Below are 19,248 nucleotides of genomic sequence, written 5' to 3' on the forward strand. Positions count from 1 at the left end.
AAGTGTTGGTTGGATGGATGGTTGGATGGGTGATGGAAGTGTTGGTTGGATGGGTGGTGGAAGTGTTGGTTGGATTGGTGGTGGAAATGTTGGTTGGACGGGCGGTTGAAGTGTTCGTTGGATGGGTGGTGGAAGTGTTGGTTGGATGGATGGTTGGGTGGGTGGTGGAAGTGTTGGTTGGATGGATGGTTGGATGGGTGGTTGAAGTGTTGGTTGGATGGGTGGTGGAAGTGTTGGTTGGATGGATGGTTGGATGGGTGGTGGAAGTGTTGGTTGGATGGGTGGTGGAAGTGTTGGTTGGATGGATGGTTGGATGGGTGGTCGAAGTGTTGGTTGGATGGGTGGTTGAAGTGTTGGTTGGATGGGTGGTGGAAGTGTTGGTTGGATGGATGGTTGGATGGGTGGTTGAAGTGTTGGTTGGATGAATGGTTGGATGGGTGGTGGAAATGTTGGTTGGATGGATGGTTGGATGGGTGGTGGAAGTGTTGGTTGGATGGGTGGTTGAAGTGTTGGTTGGATGGATGGTTGGATGGGTGGTTGAAGTGTTGGTTGGATGGATGGTTGGATGGGTGGTTGAAATGTTGGTTGGATGGATGGTTGGATGGGTGGTGGAAGTGTTGGTTGGATGGGTGGTTGAAGTGTTGGTTGGATGGATGGTTGGATGGGTGGTGGAAGTGTTGGTTGGATGGATGGTTGGATGGGTGGTGAAAGTGTTGGTTGGATGGGTGGTGGAAGTGTTGGTTGGATGGGTGGTGGAAGTGTTGGTTGGATGGGTGGTTGAAGTGTTGGTTGGATGGGTGGTGGAAGTGTTGGTTGGATGGATGGTTGGATGGGTGGTTGAAGTGTTGGTTGGATGGATGGTTGGATGGGTGGTTGAAGTGTTGGTTGGATGGATGGTTGGATGGGTGGTGGAAATGTTGGTTGGATGGATGGTTGGATGGGTGGTGGAAATGTTGGTTGGATGGATGGTTGGATGGGTGGTGGAAATGTTGGTTGGATGGGTGGTTGGATGGGTGGTTGAAGTGTTGGTTGGATGGATGGTTGGATGGGTGGTGGAAATGTTGGTTGGATGGATGGTTGGATGGGTGGTGGAAATGTTGGTTGGATGGATGGTTGGATGGGTGGTGGAAGTGTTGGTTGGATGGGTGGTTGGATGGGTGGTTGAAGTGTTGGTTGGATGGGTGGTTGAAGTGTTGGTTGGATGGGTGGTGGAAGTGTTGGTTTGATGGGTAACTGGGTGGGTAGTTAGGTGGGTAGTTGGAGTGGTAGTTGGAGTGGTCGTTGCAGGAGTCGTTGCTGGTTCAACTGTGTAGAAAGAGTAATTTTAATATTTTAATGACACTAATGCAGACCGTACGTTCCACCCAAGAAGATTTGTACCCCACACTTACACTGAGTTTGTTTAGGGTCGATTTTGATGCCATTTATTCCATCACCTCCAGATGTTGCCTCCTGAAACAGCTGTTTGATCTCATCTGTGCTGGTTTGGTTGGAGTTGAATACGAGGGTGGCCTTCACCAGCACAGATCCAGAACTGTAGTAACACAAGGAGCAACCAAGATCAGAACCTCGTACACACCTCCTGCACGTCTGTACACTGCTGTGTGTGTGTGTGTGTGTGTGTGTGTGTTTCTACCTGAAGGTTATTTGTTCTACAGTTTGATAGTATGAGTGTGTTATACAGGTGGGGCAGCCGTAGATGGAGTAAAGCTGAGAAACCAGAAAAATCAACTTATTTTTATTTGACGATTCTAAAAGCCTAAAGCTGGAAGTTTAACAGTGTCCCAAAAACTGTATAATAATAATAATAATAATAATAATAATAATAATAATAACAATAATAAAATAAAAATAAAATAATAATAATAATAATAATAAAAATTATAGTAATAATACCAATAGTGATAATAATAATAATAAAAATAATAAAATAACAATAATAATATAAATAATAGTAATAATAATAATAGTAATAATAATATTATAAATAATAATAATAATAATAATATAATAATAATAATAAAATAATAATAATAGAAATAATAATAATAAAATAATAATAGAAATAATAATAATAATAAAAATAATAATAATAATAGTAATAATGATAACAATAATATTATTAACAATAATAATAATGTAATAATAATAATAATAATAGAAATAATAATAATAGTAATACTAATAAGAATAGACATAATAATAATGATAACAATAGTAACAATAATAATAATAATGATAATGATAATAATGATAACAATAATAATAATAGTAATAATAATAACATTACATATAATTGTTAAATAATTAATAAAATATAAACAAACAAACTCACCATTCCTTTCACTTGAGCAGCCAGCAGCAGATAATCAAAAGAACTGTGGTCGAGGAGAGACTTGCTGTAGACCTGGTTGGTGATCTCAAAGGTTAAGTTGTAATTTATTTGAGTAGTTGGAGTGGTAGTTGGAGTGGTAGTGGGAGTGGTAGTTGGAGTGGTAGTCGGTGCAGGAGTCGTTGCTGGTTCAACTGTGTAGAAAGAGTAATTTTAATATTTTAATGACACTAATGCAGACCGTACGTTCCACCCCAGAAGATTTGAACCCCACACTTACCCTGAGTGTATTTAGGGTCGATTTTGATGCCGTCTATTCCATCACCTCCAGATGTTGCCTCCTGAAACAGCTGTTTGATCTCATCTGTGCTGGTTTGGTTGGAGTTGAATACGAGGGTGGCCTTCACCAGCACAGATCCAGAACTGTCACTACACAAGGAGCAACCAAGATCAGAACCTCGTACACACCTCCTGCATGTCTGTACACTGCTGTGTGTGTGTGTGTGTGTGTGTGTGTGTGTGTTCCTACCTGAAGGTTATTTGTTCTACAGTTTGATAGTATGAGTGTGTTATACAGGTGGGGCAGCCGTAGATGGAGTAAAGCTGAGAAACCAGAAAAATCAACTTATTTTTATTTGACGATTCTAAAAGCCTAAAGCTGGAAGTTTAACAGTGTCCCAAAAACTGTATAATAATAATAATAATAATAATAATAATAATAATAATAATAATAATAATAATAATAATAATAATAAAAATAATAATAATAATAATAATAAAAAAAAATAATAACAATAATAATACTAATTATAATAATAAAATAATAATAATAATAACAATAATAATATTAACAATAATAATACTAATTATAATAATAAAAAATAGTAATAATAATAATAATAATAATGACAATAATAATAATAATAGTAATAATAATAAAATAATAATAATAATAACAATAACAATAATAATAATAATAATAATAACAATAATAATAATAACAATAATAATAATAGTAATAATAATAATCATCATTATTAATATTTTTATTAATATTGCTATTGTTATTAATATATTCATTAATGGCTAAATAATTATATTTATTTAAATTTAAAGATAAACTATATCACACTCACCACTCCTTTCACTTGAGCAGCCAGCAGCAGATAATCAAAAGAACTCTGGTCGAGGAGAGACTTGCTGTAGACCTGGTTGGTGATCTCAAAGGTTAAGTTGTAATTTATTTGAGTAATTGGAGTGGTAGTTGGAGTGGTAGTTGGAGTGGTAGTTGGAGTGGTTGTCGGTGCAGGAGTCGTTGCTGGTTCAACTGTGTAGAAAGAGTAATTTTAATATTTTAATGACACTAATGCAGACCGTACGTTCCACCCCAGAAGATTTGTACCCCACACTTACCCTGAGTGTATTTAGGGTCGATTTTGATGCCGTCTATTCCATCACCTCCAGATGTTGCCTCCTGAAACAGCTGTTTGATCTCATCTGTGCTGGTTTGGTTGGAGTTGAATACGAGGGTGGCCGTCACCAGCACAGAACCAGAACTGTTACTACACAAGGAGCAACCAAGATCAGAACCTCGTACACACCTCCTGCACGTCTGTACACTGCTGTGTGTGTGTGTGTGTGTGTGTGTGTGTGTGTGTGTGTAAGCTCCTACCTGAAGGTTATTTGTTCTACAGTTTGATAGTATGAGTGTGTTATACAGGTGGGGCAGCCGTAGATGGAGTAAAGCTGAGAAACCAGAAAAATCAACTTATTTTTATTTGACGATTCTAAAAGCCTAAAGCTGGAAGTTTAACAGTGTCCCAAAAACTGTATAATAATAATAATAATAATAATAATAATAATAATAATAATAAAAAATAATAATAACAATAATAATACTAATTATAATAATAATGAAAAAATAATAACAATAATAATAATAATATTAACAATAATAATAATAATTATAATGATAATAATGATAACAATAATAATAATAGTAATAATAATAACAACATTACATATAATTGTTAAATAATTAATAAAATATAAACAAACAAACTCACCATTCCTTTCACTTGAGCAGCCAGCAGCAGATAATCAAAAGAACTGTGGTCGAGGAGAGACTTGCTGTAGACCTGGTTGGTGATCTCAAAGGTTAAGTTGTAATTTATTTGAGTAGTTGGAGTGGTAGTTGGAGTGGTAGTGGGAGTGGTAGTCGGTGCAGGAGTCGTTGCTGGTTCAACTGTGTAGAAAGAGCGATTTTAATATTTTAATGACACTAATGCAGACCGTACGTTCCACCCCAGAAGATCTGTACCCACACTTACCCTGAGTGTATTTAGGGTCGATTTTGATGCCGTCAATTCCATCACCTCCAGATGTTGCCTCCTGAAACAGCTGTTTGATCTCATCTGTGCTGGTTTGCTTGGAGTTGAATACGAGGGTGGCCGTCACCAGCACAGAACCAGAACTGTTACTACACAAGGAGCAACCAAGATCAGAACCTCATACACACCTCCTGCACGTCTGTACACTGCTGTGTGTGTGTGTGTGTGTGTGTGTGTGTGTGTGTAAGCTCCTACCTGAAGGTTATTTGTTCTACAGTTTGATAGTATGAGTGTGTTTTACAGGTGGGGCAGCCGTAGATGGAGTAAAACTGAGAAACCAGAAAAATTTACTTATTGTTATTTGACGATTCTAAAAGCCTAAAGCTGTATAATAATAATAATAATAATAATAATAATAATAATAAATTAAAAATAAAATAATAATAATAATAAAAATTATAGTAATAACAATAATAGTGATAATAATAATAATAAAAATAATAATAAATTAATAATAATAATATAAATAATAGTAATAATAATAATATAAATATAATAATAATAATATAATAATAAAAAAAAAATAATAATATAAATAGTAATATTAAAATAATAATTGAAATAATAATAATATAAAAAATTATTATAATAATAGTAATAATGATAATAACAATAATAATATTAACAATAATAATAATGTAATAATAATAATAGAAATAATAATAATAGTAATACTAATAAAAATAGAAGTAATAATAATGATAATAACAATAGTAACAATAATATTAATAATAATTATAATGATAATGATAATAATGATAACAATAATAATAATAGTAATAATAATAACAACATTACATATAATTGTTAAATAATTAATAAAATATAAACAAACAAACTCACCATTCCATTCACTTGAGCAGCCAGCAGCAGATAATCAAAAGAACTGTGGTCGAGGAGAGACTTGCTGTAGACCTGGTTGGTCATCTCAAAGGCTAAGTTGTAATTTATTTGAGTAGTTGGAGTGGTAGTTGGAGTGGTAGTGGGAGTGGTAGTCGGTGCAGGAGTCGTTGCTGGTTCAACTGTGTAGAAAGAGTAATTTTAATATTTTAATGACACTAATGCAGACCGTACGTTCCACCCCAAAAGATTTGTACCCCACACTTACCCTGAGTGTATTTAGGGTCGATTTTGATGCCGTCAATTCCATCACCTCCAGATGTTGCCTCCTGAAACAGCTGTTTGATCTCATCTGTGCTGGTTTGGTTGGAGTTGAATACGAGGGTGGCCGTCACCAGCACAGAACCAGAACTGTTACTACACAAGGAGCAACCAAGATCAGAACCTCATACACACCTCCTGCACGTCTGTACACTGCTGTGTGTGTGTGTGTGTGTGTGTGTGTGTGTGTGTGTGTGTGTGTGTGTGTGTGTGTAAGCTCCTACCTGAAGGTTATTTGTTCTACAGTTTGATAGTATGAGTGTGTTTTACAGGTGGGGCAGCCGTAGATGGAGTAAAACTGAGAAACCAGAAAAATCAACTTATTGTTATTTGACGATTCTAAATACCTAAAGCTGGAAGTTTAACAGTGTCCCAAAAACTGTATAATAATAATAATAATAATAATAATAATAATAATAATAATAATAATAATAATAATAATAAAAAATAAAAATAAAATAACAATAATAATACTAATTATAATAAAAATTAATTATAAAAATAATTATAATAATAATAATGACAATAATAATAATAATCATAATAGTTATAATAATAAAATAATAATAACAATAACAATAACAATAATAATAACAACAATAATAATAATAGTAATAATAATAATCAGCATTATTAATATTTTTATTAATATTGCTATTGTTATTAATATATTCATTAATGGCTAAATAATTATATTTATTTAAATTTAAAGATAAACTAAAACACACTCACCACTCCTTTCACTTGAGCAGCCAGCAGCAGATAATCAAAAGAACTCTGGTTGAGGAGAGACTTGCTGTAGACCTTGTTGGTCATCTCAAAGGTTAAGCTGTAATTAATTCGAGTCTTTGTGTCCGTCTCTGATTTCACCAAACTGGAACCTTCAGGAGAAGCAGCAGCGTTAAAAATCATCTGATCAGGACTCAACACTTCACTTTTTCTGCTCCTCTGAGCCATCGGCAAACTGTTTTCACTCCTAATCACAGCCTCCATATTTACAAGATCAAATTACTTATAAAAACTGAATCTGAGAGTAAAAAACAACATGAAAATGAAGCTTTTACACTTTAATGGTCTGAGAAGCTGAAAGAACTTTTTCAGAACTGCTCAACTTCTGTTCATTCTCAGTGTTTCACTTCATTTCATGATCTTTTTCAGGCAGAACATCCTAAACATCATGAACATCATGAACATCACATCAGATCTTACCGGACATCATCAGCAGAGTGAAGCAGAAAAGCATGGGTGTGTTGGGCAGCGTGGAGAACTTCATCCTGAAGAACGGTGGAGAGTGAGGGTGAAGGAAGGAAGGGTGATCTGAATGTGACGTTGCTGATAGCTCTTATGAAGAGGCCGTGATATGGAGCCAGGTGGAGCTAAACCACGTAAGGAACTCCACAAGCTGGTACAGGAACCTGTTTCCTAATATTTTGGTAAAGGTCAAAAGTTTACATACACCTGTAACAACGTTCCAAAACCAGGTTTGATGTGTTTCTGATCGCTGTTTCCTGAAACACCCAGTTGCCTTCAAGGTTTCAGACTTTCTCCTTCTAACCATTTCAACCACTTTCTGCAAAGCACCAGTTCCACTTAGAGCACAACAGCGCCAGAGCATAACATCACCATGTACCAGTGCACAGTGCCTGACAGCAGGTACATTGTTGTTGGGTTTTAAACACTGTTCCATCTGACCGTGAAACTCTCCTGCAGGAGGTTTTCAGTGGTTCATGTGATCAGCACCAGACTTCAGCTGAGCTTAAAGCTGCTGATTCTGTAGCTGGGTTTTGTTCAGCCTCCAAGCCCATGCTGATATATATAGAGATACTTGAAAAGCGCTATATAAATAAAATGTATTATTATTATTATTAGATACTGTTTTTAAATCAAATATCAACTTTTATATATAATATATATTTAATATTTTTGTTGTATTTACTTGCAACTTAATTATTAGCCAATAATTTTGGACATAAAACACCAGGGTGGCCGACAGCAACACTGAGATTCGAACCCTGGATCCCCAGAGCATATGTGGAAGATGATTAGAGCACTTCACTGCTGCACTTCCCGAGCTCCTGTATACATAAATAAATAAATGAATAAATGGACGAATAAATATATACAGTACGTTTATAAATGTAAATAAATAAATTAATTAAAATAAATTAAAATAAACAAATTAATAATTGAAATAAATAGACATAAAATAAATAAATAAACAAATTAATCATTAAAATAAATAAATACATGCATACATGAAATAAATTAATGAATGAATTAAAATACATTAAAATAAACAAATTAATAATTAAAATAAATACAGACATACAATAAACAAATAAATAAATTAGCAATTAAAATAATTAAATACATGCATACATAACATAAAAAATAATTAATTAAAATAAATTAAATTAAACAAATTAAATAATTGAAATAAATACAGACACAATAAATTATTAATGAATAATGAATTAATAATTAAAATAAATAAATCAATGCATATATAAGATAAATTAATAAATAAAAAACTGAAATAAACAAATACACAGACACAATAAATAAATGAATTAATTGTTTAATAACTAAAATAAATAAATACATGCATACATAAAATAAATAAATATATTAATTGAATTAAACAGAGGCATACAATGAATAAATTAATTAATTAATAATTAAAATAAATAATAAACGCACATACATAAAATAAATAAATAAATTTAAAATTGAAATAAATAAATACACATAAACATACAATAAATAAATGAATTAATTGTTTAATAATTAAAATAAATAAATAAATGCATACATAAAATAAATAAATAAATGGTTAAACAACTATATTCCTCCACTGTGATGATCCCTGTTCACCACTAGGTGGCAGAATCGCGTGCAGACTGTGTCTATAGAGTTAGCGCTTCGGTATTGTTTACATTCAAATAATAACTAAGTTTCATTTAATTTAAATATTTTAATCATATTTAATTCTTCTTCTCTAAGCCTGAATAAAAACAGTGATAAATCAAAATTTATTTACTGTGGTAACGCCGAAATAAATCATTTGTTTATAGCGGGTTTTCTGAAAAGCTAACGAGTCAAAAAGTTGGTGGCTTAAAATGTTCTATAATGTCATTTAACTCCGACCTGTACACACCTGCTGACTTCTCTGTGTCCATATAAATATGGCTAGATTTAGGGGACCTGTTAGATCCAGTCACAAGTTCTGTAGTGAGAATGTTAATGCCAAGTGTCACAAAGAACCATTTCATGATCATGTGTACAAACAACCGTCTGTAAATATAAAGTACATGGAAGAGTGGTCTCTCACCAAGGAAATGTGTTAGAATAGACAGATGTAATTCAAGCACAAGAATAAAAAAGATCCGCTACTAGCTGAGATTCAGATGGAGTAATTTCACCACAGTTAAATCCCAACAACGCTGTACCTGCTGTGAAGCATGGTGATGGTAGCGTCATGCTCTGGAGGTGATTGATACCAGTGGAACTGCTGCACTGACCAACATTACCTGAACATACTCAAAGTTTGGGTAAAGTGTGTGTTTCATACCGCTACACATGAAAGTGATCCAAAAGTATGTGGACACCCATCATAATTATCAGGTTTAAGTGAGTCAGCCACACCCATTGCTAACCTGAGTTGAACCCTTTTGAGTTGATAAGGAATGCTGATTGTGAGTCAGGCTTTCTCATCCAACAGTGGCCTCATAAATTCCCACAGGACTGCTTCTGGAACAGTCGTACCGAAGTCCTGATCTCAGCCCTGTCAAAAATATGTGGACAGCACTGAAAAGTTCAATTTGTGTCAGAAAACCAGCGTATTTCAACCCAGTACTGCCTCTCAAAGATCCGACCAGCAGCTGATCGCAGTGAATAGAACTAAGGGACATATAACCAATATTGGGTAAACTATACACTATAAACTATATGGCCAAAATTATGTGGACGCCTGACCATGAGCTTGCTGGATGTCACACTCCAAAACCATGTGTGTTGTTAATAAAAGCCCCGTCTGCGCATTTGCACCTGTTCAGTCAAAAGAGCGAACGTGAGGTCAAACACTGACCTTGTTCAAGAACCCCTGGCTTGCAATCAAAGTTCCGATTCATCCCAAAGATGCTCGATCATGCTGACACAGGAAAGCCCTTTTAAAGACTCGGGACAAAGAAAGCAGGTGATTATTTGATGTAATTGATTGTGCACACCGGTCAGCAGTGGGTTTGGCTGAAAAGCCCACAGTCCGTGACTAAAAGGGGCGTCCACATACTTTTATGCAAACAGCGTAGGCACGTTAGGCGTTTAAAAGACCTAAATGATGCACTTTCGTTTAAAAGCGGGTGTGTGGGTCTGTGTTTGCTCAGGGAGGGAAAAAACGAGGCGTTTTTTATCGGCGTAAAACCTTCACGCAGCTTCCGAACGACGGCGCTCGTACAGATCAAACATTTATAGAGGCATTAATGCCCAATCCTTCACCCACATGGCAGCTCAAATCTCACTTCTCCGAAAATAGACTGTATGACTAAAAGTATTTGGACGCCTCTGTGTGATCTTATCAGCTAGAATAACAGACGCTTCTCACGAGACTCTGAAGTGTGTTGGCGTGTGGGAATTTGTGCCCGTTCACTGAAAATATGACACATTTGTATGTCTGGGTGCTGATCAGGGCTCTGTGCGGGACTCTGGAATTTCTTTATGTCTTAGAGCGCTTGCTTATGCTGGAACAGGAAAGGGCCTTCCCTAAACTGTTGCTGCAAAGTCAGAGGCATATCATTTCTTTTCTTTTATATGATTAATATGACTGACAACTGTTGTGGCTGAAACATGTCAATTTAACAAATAAAAGGCATGTCCCAATACTTTTGCTCATATAGAGAAGGTCATATAAATACATTAGATGCTTCCATCTTTGACACCAGTTTGGGGAAGGCCCTCTCCTGCTTCAGCATGAACCTGTACACAAAGCGAGATCTTTAATGACATGGTTGGGTTTGACACGTTTGGTCTTCTGACCCTAAATCTAGTGAACATCTTTAGGATGAATAGGAATGCAGATTGTGAATCAGGCCTTGAGGTTTAACCACATAAACTCTCCAATTTGGATATGCTCAATTCCCCTTCGCACGTGGTACAAACAGAGGAGCTTGGAGTTCTTCTGTCGCTCCTCAGATGCCAGCGCCTCGACCAGACAGTAGGGGTCGGTGTTGCAGTGGCAGGGGGGTGAATTCCTGGAATCCGGTTTCCCACATGGAAGAACTCGAGAGTTGCACCTCGGTGGTGGTGAGATTGGGGTGGGGTGGGGGGTAATGCCAAAGGTTTTGGAGTGGGATGTCCAACAGCCTCACACTGATGAGGAAGCTTTTGGTGAGGTCGGTGTGGAACTGCACATCCGACACCCGTGAGATGGAGCGAATCCCCACAGTCATGTTTTCAAACGCACGTTCAAGTGTCCACAGACTTCAGCCCTGCAGTGCTGGTGAGAACAAGGTGCAGCAGAATGTTGAGGCTGGAGGTTTGATGCCCGTCGATGAATCAGACGTCGACTCCATAGAAAAAAACCTCTTAGCTCTATTAGCTTTGGTCTTCTGTGATGACGTTCGGCCACGCCAGGCTCTTCAGATGCGGGCGAGTCGGCCTCTTCACGAGGGTGAGACTGGTGTCACGTGACCGATCACTTCATGCTCCCCGTCCCTTATAGACCCACCGTCACCTGCTGAGGGTCATTCCGCTTCGTCCCAAACCTGAGCTGTGTTGTACGTCGCTTTGCATGATGGGATACGCATGGACCACTCTCTGTGTTGCCTTTTTCTTCCTGTCAGGTAAGAAACATCATGTTATGAAATTTAAAACCTCTATTTTAATTCACTAACTAGAATATGAGAACATACAGCAATGCAACCCTGGTCAGGTTGATGTTTCCTTGATTGTCATATTTTATTTATTATTTATTAATAGCAGGTCTGTGCAGGCCGGTTTCTTGGTTTTTAAACTGAGCTTAATATATATCTTTATGGCGCTGGCACAGAAAAGGCCTTCCCTAAACTGTTGCTACAAAGTCGAAAGCATATAATTTTCTTTATGTAATTAAAGCATTAAACCTGATAGGAATTGTTGTGACTGAAACACACAGATATTAGAAAATATTAGAAACTCCAGTGTCCTGCACAGAGTCCTGATTTCAGTCCCACTCAACAAATTCCCACACACAGTGGCTGTTGTTCTAGTTGAAAAGGTCACTCCAAATACTTTGAGCCATGTAGTGTATGTCCATTATGAATAAATTACTATTTTTTCTGCAGGGTTTAACAACAATATGAATTTTCTTGTTATAAAATGCATAATTTAGCAACACATCACAAACAGAAATATTGTCGCTCTTATATCTTCGCTCTTTAGCCGGATTAATATCACAACATCACACATAATGGTAACAAATGTGAGTAAAAGATTGTTTTTAAAAGCTTTTAAATATCTTATTTGAATTTACAGAATCTTCAAGTTTAACTGCTCCTTATGAAACAAAAAGTCTTACACAAACCAAACTTGTGGATGTCAGAGGATGTAAACGTTCATTCGAGGAGCATTAGAATGCAGAAAGAATGTGGTCGAGTTACACTGATGTGATAGAGACGCTGCACTCTTACAATATCAATAATATAAATAGTACGAGCGATCTTCAAAAAGTTTCCACACTTTTTTTTACTCTATTTATTAAGAATTTAAAAAACTGATTCCATCACTTTTCTACATCGTCGCCTTCCGATTAATTTTTCCAGCGTCGTACCAACTTTTTAATGCCGTCAGTGAAATATGTTTGTGGTTGAGCTCGTAGCCACTGATGCACCGCTGCTTTCACCTCATCATCACATGAGAATCTTCTTCCCCTTAAAGCTTCTCCAGCGTCCAGATCAGATGGAGCTTAATCCCGACTATAAGCGTCTCTCAGACACGAGCGATTACTCCTCCTCCACCCTCACCGTTTTGAAAATACCTCGTGTTTGTTTCATTTATTCTTATCAAACTTTAAAAAACAACACAGAGCAACGACAATGTTAATGTAAACCGTTTAATACGTTTACAACTTGTGTTTATTTGTGTATCGTTCATTCTGGGTGAGGTTTTCTGACTCTGATACACTCCGATAGCGCTGATAATTTAACGTTATCAACGTTTAACGCTGCAGGTCGTGCTGAAGGTGCGAGCTTGAGGAAATCACAAGTGGAAACCGTAAACAGTCGGTTCTTTTATGACTTCACCGTGGAGTTCACCAACCGCATCTACAACATCTCCCTCCTCGACCCGCGGTCTCCCGATTACAAGAAAATGTACAGCGAAGTTAGCACAGCGGTAAGTGCTTCACTAAGTAAATTAATTAAATAAATATATGAATTATTTCTGGCTTAAATTAAATAAAAAAGTTGGACCAAGTGCATCCAAAAACAATCAGGCATTCAAAGCCATAATGTTGCTTCATATCATGTGCAGTTGCTTTTCCTAAGCCCAACTAAAATTTAAAAAATTAGCACTATGCTCATATACTAATACAGAGCAAATAGTCTGAAGGCCTCAGAGAAGGCAGAATGAGGAATGGTCAGTGAGGACCTTCTCCTGTGAGACTTAAATCAAGGAAAGTCTTAGCGAGAGCCATAATGTCTAATAGTGAAGGGTAACAAGCTGAAGGTCCGAGATCCTGCATAAATAAATACTGTAAATAGACTAGAACCACAAACAAGGAGGCTGTGGAACACTGTCGAGTGAACAGGCACAGTGGACTACAGGTAGTTCAATCAAACAGCCGACACAGGCTGTGTCTGAGGGAGGGAAAACGTTGAATGGGTTCCTGATCACTACAGAAAAGCGACCGCTACTGGCTGGTCGCAGTAATGCAGATCATAAATGCGATAAATCGCCCAGAATTTAATACAGAGAGGGAAAAACATCTACTTGCTCATCTACTTCTAATTTATAAGGTTCAAACATCTGCATCACGTCTCACAATCGATCTGTTTTTTCTTCGCAGCTCTTGAGCGTCTACGGCTGCTCGAACTGTCCAACCAGCTCGGCTTATGGAGGCGTGGCAGCCATGAGCTTCAGGTACGACGCTGCAGTTCCACACACAGTTACAACAACATGTTCCGATTCATCCCAAATTTATTTAATGGGGTTGAGATCAGGGCTCTGTGCCGGCCACTGGAGCTCAGGCTCATCCAATCATGTCTTCATAGACACTGTACGCCACAGTATCTAATTTAATTGATTTTATATGCCTGTTGGCAATGGGTGTGGCTAAAACACCCAAACCCAGAAATAAAGAGGGGTGTCCACATACTTTTGGTCACATTTTATTTCAATTTTATTCTTTACAATTATTTTAAAAAAGGAAAACATTCTAAAACAATGTATTTAAATGATTTCTAATGATTATTCTTGTTTTTTTTCTGCAGTACCAAACAGGGGTCAGTGATCACAAAGGCGACCGTCGTGTTCACCAACACTGTACCAACCAACCCAATTTTACTCAGATCAGTTTTCCTGTTTGATCTTTCTCCCAAAAATGAGATAAACGGCCTTCAGGTGAACCGAAAGTCTGTGGACGGTGAGTTTGTGCACCCACGACAGGGACTTACGTACAAAAAGTTTCCATGGTAATGAACCATGTACTAACACTCGTCTCTCCTCAGTACGATACGCACAATTCACAACAACAACCACAAGACCACCAACAACAACCACGACAACCACAACAACATCCACAACAACTACAACCCCAACGACAACAACCACAACAACAACCACAACAACTACAACCCCAACGACAACCACAACAACAACCACAACAACAACCACAACCACAAGACCACCAACAACAACCACGACAACCACAAGACCAACAACCACGACCGCAACAACTACAACCCCAACAACAACAACCACAACAACCACAAGACCACCAACAACAACCACGACAACCACAAGACCAACAACCACGACCACAACAACTACAACCCCAACTACCACAACAACAGCCACAAGACCAACAACCACAACAACAACCACAAGACCAACAATAACCACAGAATCAACAACAACCACAGAACCAACAACAACAACCACCAGACCAACAACCATGACAACAAAACCAACCACGACAACAACCATGAAAACACCAACCCCGACAACAACACCAACTACGACATCCACAACAAAACCAACCATGACAACAACACCAACCCCAACAACACCAACCACAACACCAACAACCACAACACCAACAACCATGACAACACAAATCCCGACAACAACACCAACAACCACTACACCAACCACACCAGCCACGACATTAACAACCACAGAACCAACAACACCAACCACAACACCAACCACGACAACAGCAGCAATTACAACAACCACTATACCAATCCCGACAACAACACCAACAACACCAACCAAAACATCAACCGCAACAACCACACCAACACCAAGCACACCAGCCACATCAACAACCACAGAACCAACAACAACAACAACCACAACACCAACCACAACACCAACCACGACAACACCAACCTCAACATCAACAACAACACCAACCACACCAACCACAATACCAACCTCGACAACACCAACCTCAACATCAACAACAACACCAACCACAACAACACCAACCACAACACCAACCACAATACCAACCACAACAACACCAACCACAACAATACCAACCACAACAACCACTACACCAATCCCGACAACACCAACAACAGCAACCACTACACCAACCACACCAGCCACAACAACCACAGAACCAACACCAACCACAACAACCACCACTTCAAAACCAACAACCAGGAGAAAAACAACCACAAGATCAAGAATCACAACAAGACCAACAACAACAAAAACAACCGAACCCCCGGCAACCAGCCAAAAAACAACCAAACCCACGTCCAAACCCAAAAGCAGCAGCACTGATCCCATCGCTGTATCCAACTCCTCCACTCCCAGCACGACACACCCGACTGTTCCCCCGAGCAGAGCTGATGATGGAATCCCCGTCTGGGTGATCGTTCTTCTGGTGCTGGCCTGCATCGCCATCGTGCTCCTCCTCATCATCCTCATCCTCATCGTGAGTGTTCATTACACCTGATACCCTGAACCCGATAAACTGTCTGATTTTTTTGTCTGTAATTTTGATGTGTTTATTTACAGTATTTATTAATTATTTGTATTATTTTTGTGCAGTTGATCAGACTGTGCTGTGGTGACACTGATGAAGTCCGTTCTCTCCCGCCGGTGGAACACACTCCGTACATGAGAACCACCTTCAAAGAACCGTCGTCTCTTCCATTGTACAGTCCTCACATCCCTCCGAAGAGCCTCTATCCTTTTGTAAGAACCTATTTAATTATCCAACGTGATCCAACCGATTACTCCGATCAAAATAAAGCCGAACCACAACCAGAACCGATCCAAACTCTGAGTTCTGTACGGTCCTGGTACTATGAACCGCCACTTTCTAAGCAACCTGTGTTTTAAAACCAATAAAATTAAGGCACGGTGGCTAATACCCACAAACAGAAGAGTGCAGAGTCAAGGATTCACTAACATGAAGCATCTTTGTAGGGTGTGGAGCCACCACGAGCCTCCAGCTTTCATGAGTGTTCACGTGCTTCCATGCACCTTGACCTTGACTCTACTTCACATCTTCTGAAGTTCCTCCCTTTAGATGTGTGTTGATGATCTGTGGAAAGATCTGTCCACATTACATCACGTCTCAGTGGTGCTAACAGCCTGGCCGGGAGGGAAGCATAGACAGGGTTTCTTTTTACTGCCACAACAGGCTACAGCACTAGTAGGGGAGGAACACCGAGACCATAGTGTGTTAACCTTAGTCTGTGGCACAGGAACTGTAACAGGGAATTGGAAATGACTAAATTGGCAGAAAATCTGTTTGTACTGAACTGATTCCTGATCTTCAGCTTTTGTTTATTGCTCTCTGATGTTTCCTCACCAGGATGAACTGAACCAAAGTCCCAAACCCAAACCCAGCAAAGCAGGGATGTACGTCGTGAATCCGATCAGATGATGAATTCATTAGAGCTTAAAATTAGGTACGTGACGGACGTTATCGTTTAATTTAAGGGTGTCTGATGTGTTTTGAACTTGCACACTTGTTTAGTTTGTTTAGAACATGTTAAGAATTCGATCAGGTGTCCCAGCGGTCTGTTTTGCTAATCCACCACTGCTGGGATCCGGGTTTGAATGCCTTGGGCATTGGACACGACTATGTTGGGAGGAAAATTGGTTAAAGGAGAGGAGGGCGATGCAGAAAGTGCGAGTTCCTCACGTACTTTACTATTATTAATTATTTAGACGCAAAACAATGAAGCCATAGAGAAGAAAAACTTATTGATTACAGACTGAAACAGACTGATTTATTCAGTCTGAGCAAACACTGGATCCAGAAGTGTGTTGAGTCAGATCATTATGTGTGTTTGCACAAGACTCGTTTACTACTTTTATTACGATCTGCAAACAGGGCGACTCTCATCGGCAGGGATTAACCAGAGCGCTGGAATTGATTATGTTCTTGATAAGTCGAGTCTCCTGCTCACGTCTCAAGAGCTGCAGGTCATAAATACATCAGAATCTGCATTTATATGTGGAGGAGCTGCACCTAACCCTTCCCCATAGATCAACACCTGAACCATTCAATCAATCCCAAACAATCACCGGCCCACGACTTTCACACACGGGGGTGCAGCTTCTATTCACAACAGCGAAACGGAGAGTACGGAGAGTCACGCACCACTGTCCACTTTCTCTGAGCGGTCTGTGTGGACGCCAGAACCGGGTGATAGCGTGTGGTGTGGTGTCCAACTTCATCTGACCCAAACCTAACCATCGTCGTGTTTCCTCTGACAGGTTGGAAGGAGCTGAGGGTCGGTCTGGACCTGAGGAATTCAAAACAGCGTAGAGACGTCACCCCATTATAATTTATATATTAATATAATCAGCACAGCTGATGTACAGAACACGATCTCAGGAACACAGGAGGTGTTCAATCAGCTTTCATTTGATTTGATTTATTACCTTTATACTGTATGTGAAGTGTATTTACATGAAAAGCTACCAGCAGAACGTCTCTCCATCTTCTACAATGATCAGAAGTGTTTTTCCCATGAACCTCCAGGGTGTTTATGGGATATTACAGTGTTGTGACTTTGTAAATACAACATGTTATATTTTTACACTAATTTACAGAGTTAACCTTCTTACAGATATAAATTAGGCATTTTCCTTAATCCTAATAATCCTGTTTAAAACTCAAATTGACTCAAAGATGAGCAGGTATGTTGTTGGGAAGAGGAAAGTACGGCGAGTAACGAAGCTCCAAAGCAGGACGAGATTTGTGAATAGACTAAGATACTATATATAAATGTAGATTAAATAATTGTATCTGTCCAAAAATATATGTGGGACCTTTTAACGGGAATATTTACATGTATTAAATGTAAACGTTCTCAGCTTTAAGCTCCTCATATTAACGGCAGGATTTGGGATGTGAGGTCCTGCTAACATTGTTGTAAATAGAGATGTATTTTTCTTAAGGGCGAGTCCTTACCAACTGTACATATATGTATTAAAATGTAAACTGTATTATATAAATTATTATTAACGTATTTATAAAATAAATAAATAAAAGTCAATATTTATACATGATGTTATGTGTGTGTGGTGTTGATTGTAATCATGTTCATACCTTTAACAGTTTCATTACTTTAGTAAGGGTGTCCGGATACTTTTGAGGAACAGTTTGAGAAAGAGTTTGGTGTGGCCTGGACTGAACCCTGCCCTGCAAGTCAGACGTTCTTGTACAACATCAGTGCCTGACCTCTGAATGGGCACAAATTCCCACTTACTTACTCCAAAATCTTGTGATTTGGCAACCTTATATTCACTCCCAATGATCTTTAGTGGGCTCAAAAATGCTCAGGTGTCCACATACTAAGGACTTATTATCACACTAACTACAAATAAATGTGGACGCATGTACGAACATGTGAACAATGTGGACAAACTCGTACGACTCATTTTCTTATCAGTCTTAATAATTAAAGTTTATATATTGACTCCACACATCACACCCTCCCGTGTTCCTGGAGTAGAAGCAGCGGTAACGTTCAGGCCCTCTTTTATCAGGGGTGTGACTGAAAACTGGACCTTACTGATATCGTTCTTTCTAAACAACTCAAAAGAGTCGAAGTGAATCAAAGGAATCAAATTTCCCTGCACATGATCTGGAAGTCGATATGACTGGTGAAACAAAAGAGTCACTGAAGAATCAAA

The 19,248-nt window shown here is 38.2% G+C and overlaps 1 pseudogene; it reads left to right on the top strand.

Annotated features, from left to right (window-relative positions):
* Positions 1-3,230: 3,230 nt before the first annotated feature.
* Positions 3,231-16,984, top strand: LOC134300735 (myb-like protein D; annotated as a pseudogene).
* Positions 16,985-19,248: the final 2,264 nt, after the last annotated feature.

This window comes from Trichomycterus rosablanca, chromosome 2 (assembly GCF_030014385.1).
Source record: "Trichomycterus rosablanca isolate fTriRos1 chromosome 2, fTriRos1.hap1, whole genome shotgun sequence".
NCBI lineage: Eukaryota > Metazoa > Chordata > Actinopteri > Siluriformes > Trichomycteridae > Trichomycterus > Trichomycterus rosablanca.